We start from the raw sequence: 9913 nt of genomic DNA on the forward strand, positions 1-9913 counted from the left end.
TATTTTGCATAGAGATTCTAGTATTCTAGTAATGAGATTAAAAGATTTTGAGAATATCGACACACTATTTCCGACTTATTAAATTATTAATAAAAGAAAGGCAATCGTCTGCAGCTACAATTTCTCGCAGTTGATGTAAACGATTTATAATTTCCATAAAAATCCGCAATCTGGTTATAACTAAATATCCGTTTCTATCATGAGAATATCCAACCGGTCTAGTTCGAATAACACAATTTCCATTGTATACTAGCATATTATTTCACGCAATTAATATCTTGCGAGCATACTCGCGGAGTTGAACGGTTGAATAATCATTGCACAGCTAATGTGCCAGATGTAATTGTTAAACAGCTGACATTCAATTTCGGACCAGTCTACGGTGGTGTGAGAAGACTGAGCCACTAATCATTTCAACAGCATTTAAACGGAATATCCTGTATAACAAATAGCGGGCTCCGTTCCGAGCGGTCTCCGAAGAGAGATACGCGCGATCGATTGGATTTGTTTGGCAATCCCGGTAACGGCAGTTCGAGATTGTTCGCGATCGTTCGCGATGATGTTTTCGTCGGCCTGATATTTTACAAAACGATTACGCGGGCCCTCTTTCTTTCGGAAGTAGGTCGGCCGAGACAATCGAAGATAAAATGCCTAGGGCTTCGAGAGCGCGGCGCGCCAGTTGTACATCAAAAGGCGCGCGAATCTGAGCGCATGGCGCATTGCCTAGACAATAAATTTCGTCGACGTAACGAATGGGTCGTTGATCATTTCCATTCGTTTTGTGGCGATCCAGAACCTCGTGAACACTGCTTCGCAGCTAGACGTAGAAATTAATTCGAAATTAGTTCGAAATTAATTTGGCAAAATTACACAGAATAAAAATTACATAAAATTACATACAACATAAGAAAGTTGAATTTTCATATCCGATCTCGGGTCTGTCCGCTCAACTACATTTTCGTAGCGACGTTGTAAAAGCTTCGCGGTCTCGTATTAATTTTGACAATTGGAGGCTCGAAAGATGAATGACTTTTCCGTAAATGAATAATTTAATTTTAAAGCTTGTAGCGAACCGATCGCCACACTTAGCGAGTATGGTCGACGTGCTAAACCGAAATTGCGGATAGTGCGCTGGGCGTAAGTGCGATCTTCATCGGGATAATTATCGTAATTATTATTATCGTTGCGGAGCGTCTGTTTAGAGAAAATTGACGATGCGGTATCGCAACCAATAACCAATGCGTGTGGTTGCGGATCCGGGCAATTCAATATTCTGAACTCGTACAATTGAAAAGTTTCGGTTACACGATAGTTCGGTGGTTGAAACCGATGCATCAGGTTACAGAAATGTGAGCGAATTCGAGGGGTCCTTGGGATAGCGAGGATTTGAAAGGATTTGGCAGAGGGTACCTACGGTTTGAGAGATTTTGGCGGTTTGTAGGATTTTGGGGGATTTTAAGAGGTATCGTAGATTTCTGGGTTTTAAAGGTGTTGTAGGTGGTGTTCGAGGTTTCGACAAGTTTTCTAAACTGATCCGAGACGTCTCACGAATTCTCGGCATTTTGCAGGCGTGTGAACAGACTTTTGGTAGTCTGCGGATTCATTGGATCCTGGATAACGTCATTAGGTATCGTGGCGATTTCGTTCGAAGTCTTGAAAATTGTAAGTAAAGATCTCTAGTATCCTCGAAATATTTCAGTAGTAGAGATATTTCGGTAGTTCCTGCGCTCGCGAAATCTTTATATCTTCAAAAAGTTCCACGTATTCTGAAAATATCTTGAGAAGTATAAAAGTGCAAAGGATATATGGAATCATAAAGACACCAAAGCTTCGAGGTTCCTAGACATCTCTAGGATCTCCAACGTAAGTCGACGGCCAAGTACCTCATCAAGAATTCCAAATATTTAAATATCTCCCTTAACAAAACCTGGCAGCTGTCGCAGTATTTGAAATAAACCACATCTTTCGTATGTGGTTGAATAAATATTGTGGCTCGGAATAACACGAAGCAGGCATCATTTTTAACGCTAAGTCCACCGAGCGCTAAAAGTTAGTAATGTGCGTTGCTTTATAACAATAATGAGACCTGAAATTATGTAGACTTTTCGCCACTTCTATCATAATATATGCTGGAATTGCTATATTTATTTAATTATTTCCTGTGTAAGAAAGTCTCTTTAAAATTGGAACAATTTTAAGAGAAGAAATGCAAGGCGGGTCATTGCATTATGTGATTATTGCTATTGCTTTATAACAATAATGAGACCTGAAATTATGTAGACTTTTCGCCACTTCTATCATAATATATGCTGGAATTGCGATATTTATTTAATTATTTCCTGTGAAAGTGTCCTTATAATTAGAACAATTTTAAGAGAAGAAATGCGAGGCAGGTCACTGCATTATTTGATTATTGCTATTCGTGATTTAATCGAAGTAAAATTCGAAGTAAAATCTAAATAAGAAAGTTCAATTAATTACCAGTTCCAGTAAAAAGGAAAATTCTTTTCGTCTCACTAGTTTACGTAGTAAGAAGAATGCAACGGCCTTATTGTTAGCGAGAAGGCTGTCCTTATTCATAAAAAGATAAATAAAATATTGAGTCTCGTCGGCGCTAGACCCGCATTCGCGGAAGTTCAGCAGTGGGTTAAGACAAGACGGCTCGCATGTTCGCAGATAATAAAGCCATGCGCGAAACATACTGCCTTTCCAGAAACAATGAAAAACGTATCAAATTGATACGAAGAACGAGAGAGGGTTAATACTGGCGCACATGCAAGGCTATCAGCAGCATTGTGTTACGCGTAATCGGTTTCGGGCGTGTTCTGAGGTGCGCTATCTATTATTAACGCGGCCGAAATGGGGCTGACGTTTCCGTTTACAGGCAACTTAGTTTCGCCTTCTGCCCGCTGGGAATTTCCGTAACGCGAAAAACAGAACCCACGGGCACCATAGCCTGCGCCCTCTCCGTTTCGGCGTGCGAGACTTTATCGATTGTTTGTGGCTCGTTCCGTTCGGTTTTTCTGGCCGCTTAAACCGCTTGTTTCGGCCACAGTGGATCGAGTATCAAGCCGCGCGCATTATGCTTCAGTTCGACAGTCAAATTGCGTACAGCGTCGGGCTCGAACCGAATCGATTTCCACCACCACAGCCAATAATTGCCGCGCGGTCGCGGCCCGGCGATACCGTTTAATCGCAAAAAAAGAAATGCTAACCCTGTAATTCCAGTGTGATCTATGAAAGAACGAGATTCCGCGCGTCACAGAGCTCGCGCCATCCCGGATCGCGCGAATTTCACCGATCCGATACGGTCATCGATGTCCACCGCGATTTCGATGATAGCGATCGGACGATGATAGTAATTCGATGTTCGAAAATGATCTCGACAAAGATCGTGTAACAGAATGAACTTGACAACGCTTATTATCAGCAAACAACGACACTAAATCTCTCTATCAAAGCAAGAGTTGACAGAAAAGGATAACTGACTTATGGTTTAATCAATTAATTACTTATTTCATTTCATTTTACGGTATTCGTGCGCAGAGATGGGCAAATGGTATTCGAATGACGAATACATCACCAAGTCGTAATTAAAGTAGCCCTTGAATGTCAAAGAAAAGGATAACTGACTTATTAACTAACTGATAGTTTGATCAATTAATCACTTATTTCATTTGATTTTACGGTATTCGTGCGCCGAGATGGACAAACAGTATTCGAATGACGAATACATCATCATGTCGTAATTAAAGTAGCTCTTGAATGTCGAATATAATTAACTATAGTATTTAATGGTTATGCAAATACAAAGTACTTGTATTCTGTTGCTTCATAGAATGTTGAATATACCGGTATTTCATATTCCTTTTACCAATAGACACAGAATTTCGTAGAAGTAGAAGTAGGGCTTCGTAGAAGAGAGTGTTCTTGTGTTTGTTTACAAAAATGTACCGACGGATGTGACTCTATGATTTGCTTGTCGCCGTGCTAAATCGTTATCGCGTTAGTCATACGACAGAGTTTCTTCGATACTGAAGTACAAAATTTATATTCGTATGTATGTGTACATTTATTGACCCATTAAATGCGAATATTTATTAACTGTCTCGTCTAGCAAACTGAATCTCAGAGAGTAATTAATTTTGTATTCGAGAATACGCTACTGCAAATGCAAGTATTTTTATTCTTATCAGACGAAGAATACTATTATATTATATTTTATTATTATTATTATTATTATTATTAATATAATAATAAGATTATAGGATAAATATAAGTATTTTCACCAATTGTTTCATATGTGTTCAATAGAAGTACAGTAATGTCTCCCTAATTGACACTCAGATTGCGCAAAAAAATGGACAATTTGGGAGGAGGAGATACGATTATTCGAGCCTTGCTGTATCTAGTACTTTACACGTATTTTAATTACAAAATTATTCAATGTTGCCAATCTTTGTTCGCGTGTCTCTGTTTTTCGCCATCTTCTTCTCAGTCTCGAATATCTTGTTCTAGAGTAGAATTTTGCAGTACAATGATACATTAATTACGCCTCGCTGTTTATAACATTGAACCGCGTCTGCATGAAGTTCGATGTATTATTAGATCGATGGGAATGTAACGTCGTTTTTGTGGATACTCGAGCAAATTAATTTATCATCGTGCTATTGTTACGTTTCATCAACTGAGCCGTTTATTTTGAAAGTGGCATAAGTCACTTTACCGTAATGAAAAGTGGTGATTTTTTAATGTTTATACGGAATTATTTATACTGAGAAAAATATCAGCATCCTGAGATAACAAATACAAGTAAATCTTCTCGAAAGTTAGCATCCATATTTTTAAACGTGTTAAAACGCAAACCCTTAAATATATCGACTTAAAAACAAAGTGATTTATGCCACTTTCAAAATAAGGGGCTGTATTTACTAATAATATATTATTCACACATTATTCTGTGAAACCGTCCGAAACAGATTGCACTAGCTGGCTCAAAAACCGACATTGCTTTCCTACCGAACCTAATATATATTTGTTTATTATGCCACCGTGCATATGTGGCTGCGCGGAGAGTATGCTGCGTCAGCGGCTCGTCGGTTGGTTTTGCGTGTGGAGTTGAGTGCATAATATTATGCATTGTACTGTAATAACAATACATCCCCTATTATCGTTACTTTCGGAACCTGTCTTCGTAGCTATATTTTCCGTTATTGACGTATTAAAACGTGAACGATAAAATCGCCAACAAATGCTATCAAATTCTCTGGTGAATCTTTCATTTTATAATCATAGTAATTTAATAACTATTTACAGACAGAAAATAAACAGTCCACGATGTTTTCACGAATTCTTCGAATAGCAATGGCAACTTTCGATGCCAAAGGTTATCTCGAGTAATATAATTGAATGATTTCTTTCGAAAATTCCTTCCGAGTGTAACGTGGTCGTGTAAAAGCTCGTTAATCTTTTCCGAACGTTGAAGCGTTGATAAATCGTAAATTCTACTGGGTTAATACACGTGGAGATTCGTGTTATGCGAGTAATTAATATGCAACTTTTTGTTATACGAACTCGGTCGGTAGACAAAAGAGTATACCTAGGAGGTATTATCGTGTTCCAGAGTGGAATTACATTGTCCGATCATAAATATGCGCATTATTAAGCTGCATGATCCCTGGGAATGGATCCGCAATCGAATACCGTAGCTTACGAACGAGCTTATCACGTTACACGCAACGAACAAGTATAGTTATCACCGTGGCGTCGCCAATTTTTTCGCATTAATCTGTCCGGTTTGGCAGACAAAAGTAACGTCGGCTTCGTTCGCCTCGCACGCGTGTGACAGCTGGGACGGGGTAGGTCGCGGGTATCGATCGATCCTCGACGAAATCACCTGATTTCGGAGCGGGGGACGAATCGATTGACTCGTCCCTGTCCGTCAACTTGACTAAGAGTCCCGAAAACGATCCAACCGTCGAATTGGATCTATTGCCATCTACGCGAGTGCCTCTCGAGCCGGTTTACGGGAAAAAAAATATGGCGGCGTTGGGGCCCGGCCCGAAAGCATTATTTCTTCGGCTGTAAATTATTATCTTGCCCAGGGGCGAAAGCACCTCTTCTGCTCTCAATTGAATCCTTTCACCGTTGAATGAAACGAAAGCTGCAGGAGAGATGCACTCCAAGAAGAGGATTAAACACTCCAAATTACGAAATTGTACACTTCTAGCTGCACTCTCCGAATTCATTAATTCGTCTTCGCTAATTGTAGTAATTAGACCAACGGATCTTTACGCTAAGTTGAAATTATCCCCATGAATTTCTAGACACTGGTGTTGAACAGCAATCTGTCTTTCCTCTTGATCATTTTGATCGCTCAAAAATAACGCGTTCATGTTCTTGTATTCTGTTGACGTTTTTACCGGCTTGTGTTTCGCGTTATCGTTTCTCTTGTAAATGCAAAAAATATTCGTAGTCCAGTAGCAATACAAAAGGGAATATCGGAAGATTTTGTGCGACAATTTTTGGGCAATTGTTTTGAAGTTGATTCAAAGTGAAATGCGATGGTAATTTGATTGGATGTTTTTTGATGAAATTATTCTATCGCAATGACTGAGAATAGCTGAAGCATTTATTGCCGAAGTAATCCGAATTAAGGGCGCGGCAATTACACATACGTGCAATAATAAAAAGGGGAAGCGAAAGATAAGATTAATGTGTTAACATAGCACTTGCATTGTTGCCAGAGGTTGCAGTTGATCGATACACGAAGTGTATTTCTTAACAGTTTCACATTGTTAAGAAATACCTAATGCCGCCACTTTTGCATATTCTCAGGAAAAATCATTCAATTGTACCGCAGCCTGTAATCGGTACAACAATTCTAGCTAAGCCGAGGTCATCGATTATCAACATCAAAACAGCCATAATTATGACGAGCTAGAACGATTTAAAAAAAAGATACCATAACCTTGCTGAACATATGTCACGCAAATACTTGCAATTATTTTGTACACAAACAAAATAATCCATCGATTATTGTCATTCCAAATCGGGCAATGTTTCCACCGTGTCCACCGTCTCTTAACATTTCAACGAAATAAATAACACGACCAGCAACAGGGCGACACGAAGCAGCGACCGAAGCCACGAATATGAAAGAAAAGCATCGCGTCGTCTCTCGTGGTAACAATCACAGCTCGCAGCCCCCTCGCAATCTATCGAATGCTACCTAATGTCGCGGGAAAGACGGGCCCGGCTCTCTGCTCTCAAACACGACAAGCCTAGACGTCATTCAATCGTCCTCTCGCCCCGGTGCGCTATTACAGGGGACGCTAATGCGAGCCTTCTGTTCCGTTCGCGTGCAGGTGAGCCGGTGTGCAGGGGGGGAAAAAAGAGACACGCTGGTAGGTCGGGGACGAAGAGAAGAGAACGCGAAACGATGGCGAAGAAGCGAGAGGCGGGAAAAGGGACGGGAGAAGGGGGTAGGAACGAGATAGAGGGTAAAAGGCGGGAAGAAGCGAGAGGGATCGTTCGCCGAGCGAGAAAGAGGAGATGGGAAAGGGAGGAAGTAGTAGACGCGGTGGCGGGGCGCGGGGCAGATTTGACCCTGCTTGTGCACCTGGATAGGAGGCTGTAATCAATACCACAGAAAGCGCGCGCTGCGGCAGGCTCACCCCTTATCCGTTCGCGTACCGATACCTGAACAACGGGCCTGCAGGTTCTCCGGCCGCGTCGCCGAATCTTTTCTCCTTTCTCTTCGAATCCTTTCACCGACACCTCCTTTCGCGCCACGGCCAGGCTATTCTTGATCAATTCTTATGGAACGTCTCCGGTCCGTGGCAGCTCGTTATTCGCGGCTCGCGTTCTCATAATCGTGGACGTTAAACCCACGCGTGAAATTTCATCGTCGTTTCTACCGGCCGTTTTATTTATGCCAAGGAAGATCCCTGCTTTCTTCGCGGCGGAGATCAAGGATTCGAAGGGATTTGTCTGGTAGACGCGAGGGTCGTTCCGGGGCGTCTCGTCGGTCCCGATGCACTCAGGCATTTATACGTATTGCGACCCAGTTGTACAGCCCGTCGGATATACCCACCCCTACGCCCCTCGATTTTTCCCACGTGCTGGAATTTCGACGTGTCACGCCGCTTGTTGTCAGGCGGATCAATGTCGCGCCGACTTGGGCGCCCCGTTGTTTTTCTGCACACTGCACGCGATACCTGTCGCCTGTTCGTCATTATTCCGTTGGCTCGTAATCAGCGAGATAGAATCGGCTGCCAAGTAATGATTCCGACGATGAATCGAGCCCGTTCCCTCCCTATCTTTCACCTAGTCCCAACCAGGGATGCCACGGGACGGCGACCCATCGATTTTCGACACCTTGCCCTTCCCCGTCTCGCCGACCCGTGCCCGCCGGGCGGCCCGTCGCTTCTCCCACCATTCCCGCCGGGACTGCAACGAGCGACCGTACAGAACCGATTCTCCGCGTAAGCCGACGCGCTCGCGAAGCCGCGTCGCGTAGTAGGAAAGAACTACGGCCACCCGGTAGACCGGCCGGGTAGTCTCGGCGGGAAAGTGGGGAGCGAAGGGTCGCCCGGCGAGCAAATGTGGGCGAGTCGGCTAAGGGCAAGGGGTTCGTACGGGAAACGATGATCTCGACTCGACTTTAACGCTGGTTCTACCGTTTCTGAACACGTTCGTGAATACTATAACATTCAAATTTATAAGCCACGTTATCGTGCATTTAATTTTATATAGTGTTTATTTTTCGAAATTATTTTGTACTTTAATGTAATGGCTAATTGGTTCATTCGGTACTTTCATTTTATTTTGTCTATTCTTTGTGTATAAAAAATGTAACTATGTAATAATGTAACTATGTCTTAGCGCGTCAAGTGTCGAATCTCAACTCCAAAGATATGCCAAAAATATCAAGATCACTTAGTTAACGAAAGCGTTTAAAATTTACCGTGGTTTTCATTTTATTTTGTCTTTTCCTTGTGTATAAAAAATGTAGCTATGTAACAACGTAATAATGTCTTAACGCGTTAAGTGTCGAATCTCAACTCCAAAGATATGCCAAAAATATCAAGATCATTTAGTTAACGAAAGCGTTTAAAATTTACCGTGGTAATTGTTAGTTTAACACATTTTTATTCTAAAAATCTTAGCGACATTCGGTTTGCTCGATATACTACAATAAAAATGAACGTCAAGATTTAGTTAAAAATGGAAAACTTGTTGCAACTAAAATAAATAATTGCTTGTCTTCGCAAGCATAAATTAGTTGTGTATTCGAATGTTTCGTAGCGGTTTAACGGCCGCCATGTTGCTCCCCTTTCTTTTCGGTATCAGACGACATTAACGTCGGCTTACGAATCGCAACAAAGCGAGTCCATTCCACGGGCTGATAATATCGTACGAATGAAGAACAAATCACCACTCCAAGACAAATTGAAAGGTTTAGGAGAGACCGGCGGGGCGGAATAGATAATCGCGAAGATCACCGGAGGGTAAACCGCATGTGGTCTAATTGCGAGCGGGCTTGACTTCGGTAATCGAGGGGTGGGAATGTCACATTACACGTGTAGATAATGCATCGTCCATGCAAATTCCTATGTCGCGTGTCTAACGTTTATCCTTCAACCGCCTCGATCCGCCGCGCCGCGGGTTTCAAGCGTTGGCCTACCCATCAAGCTTTGTAACTCTGTCAACTTTAATTGGACCGTGCCCATACGCGACTCTATTGTTTGTTAACTTATGCCTGTCTTCCATCGAGGCAAAAAAGAAATTCATTTCGCCGCGGCTTCGTGTCGACGTCGCCTGTTATTTCATTCCTTCGAAAGGGACGCGAAGTCGAGGAATAGTCATTCCGCGTCACGCGACACGAATTTTTTGTCTTCGTCTCGGCGTT

The sequence above is a fragment of the Megalopta genalis genome, chromosome 4 (assembly GCF_051020955.1).
Source record: "Megalopta genalis isolate 19385.01 chromosome 4, iyMegGena1_principal, whole genome shotgun sequence".
Taxonomy (NCBI): domain Eukaryota; kingdom Metazoa; phylum Arthropoda; class Insecta; order Hymenoptera; family Halictidae; genus Megalopta; species Megalopta genalis.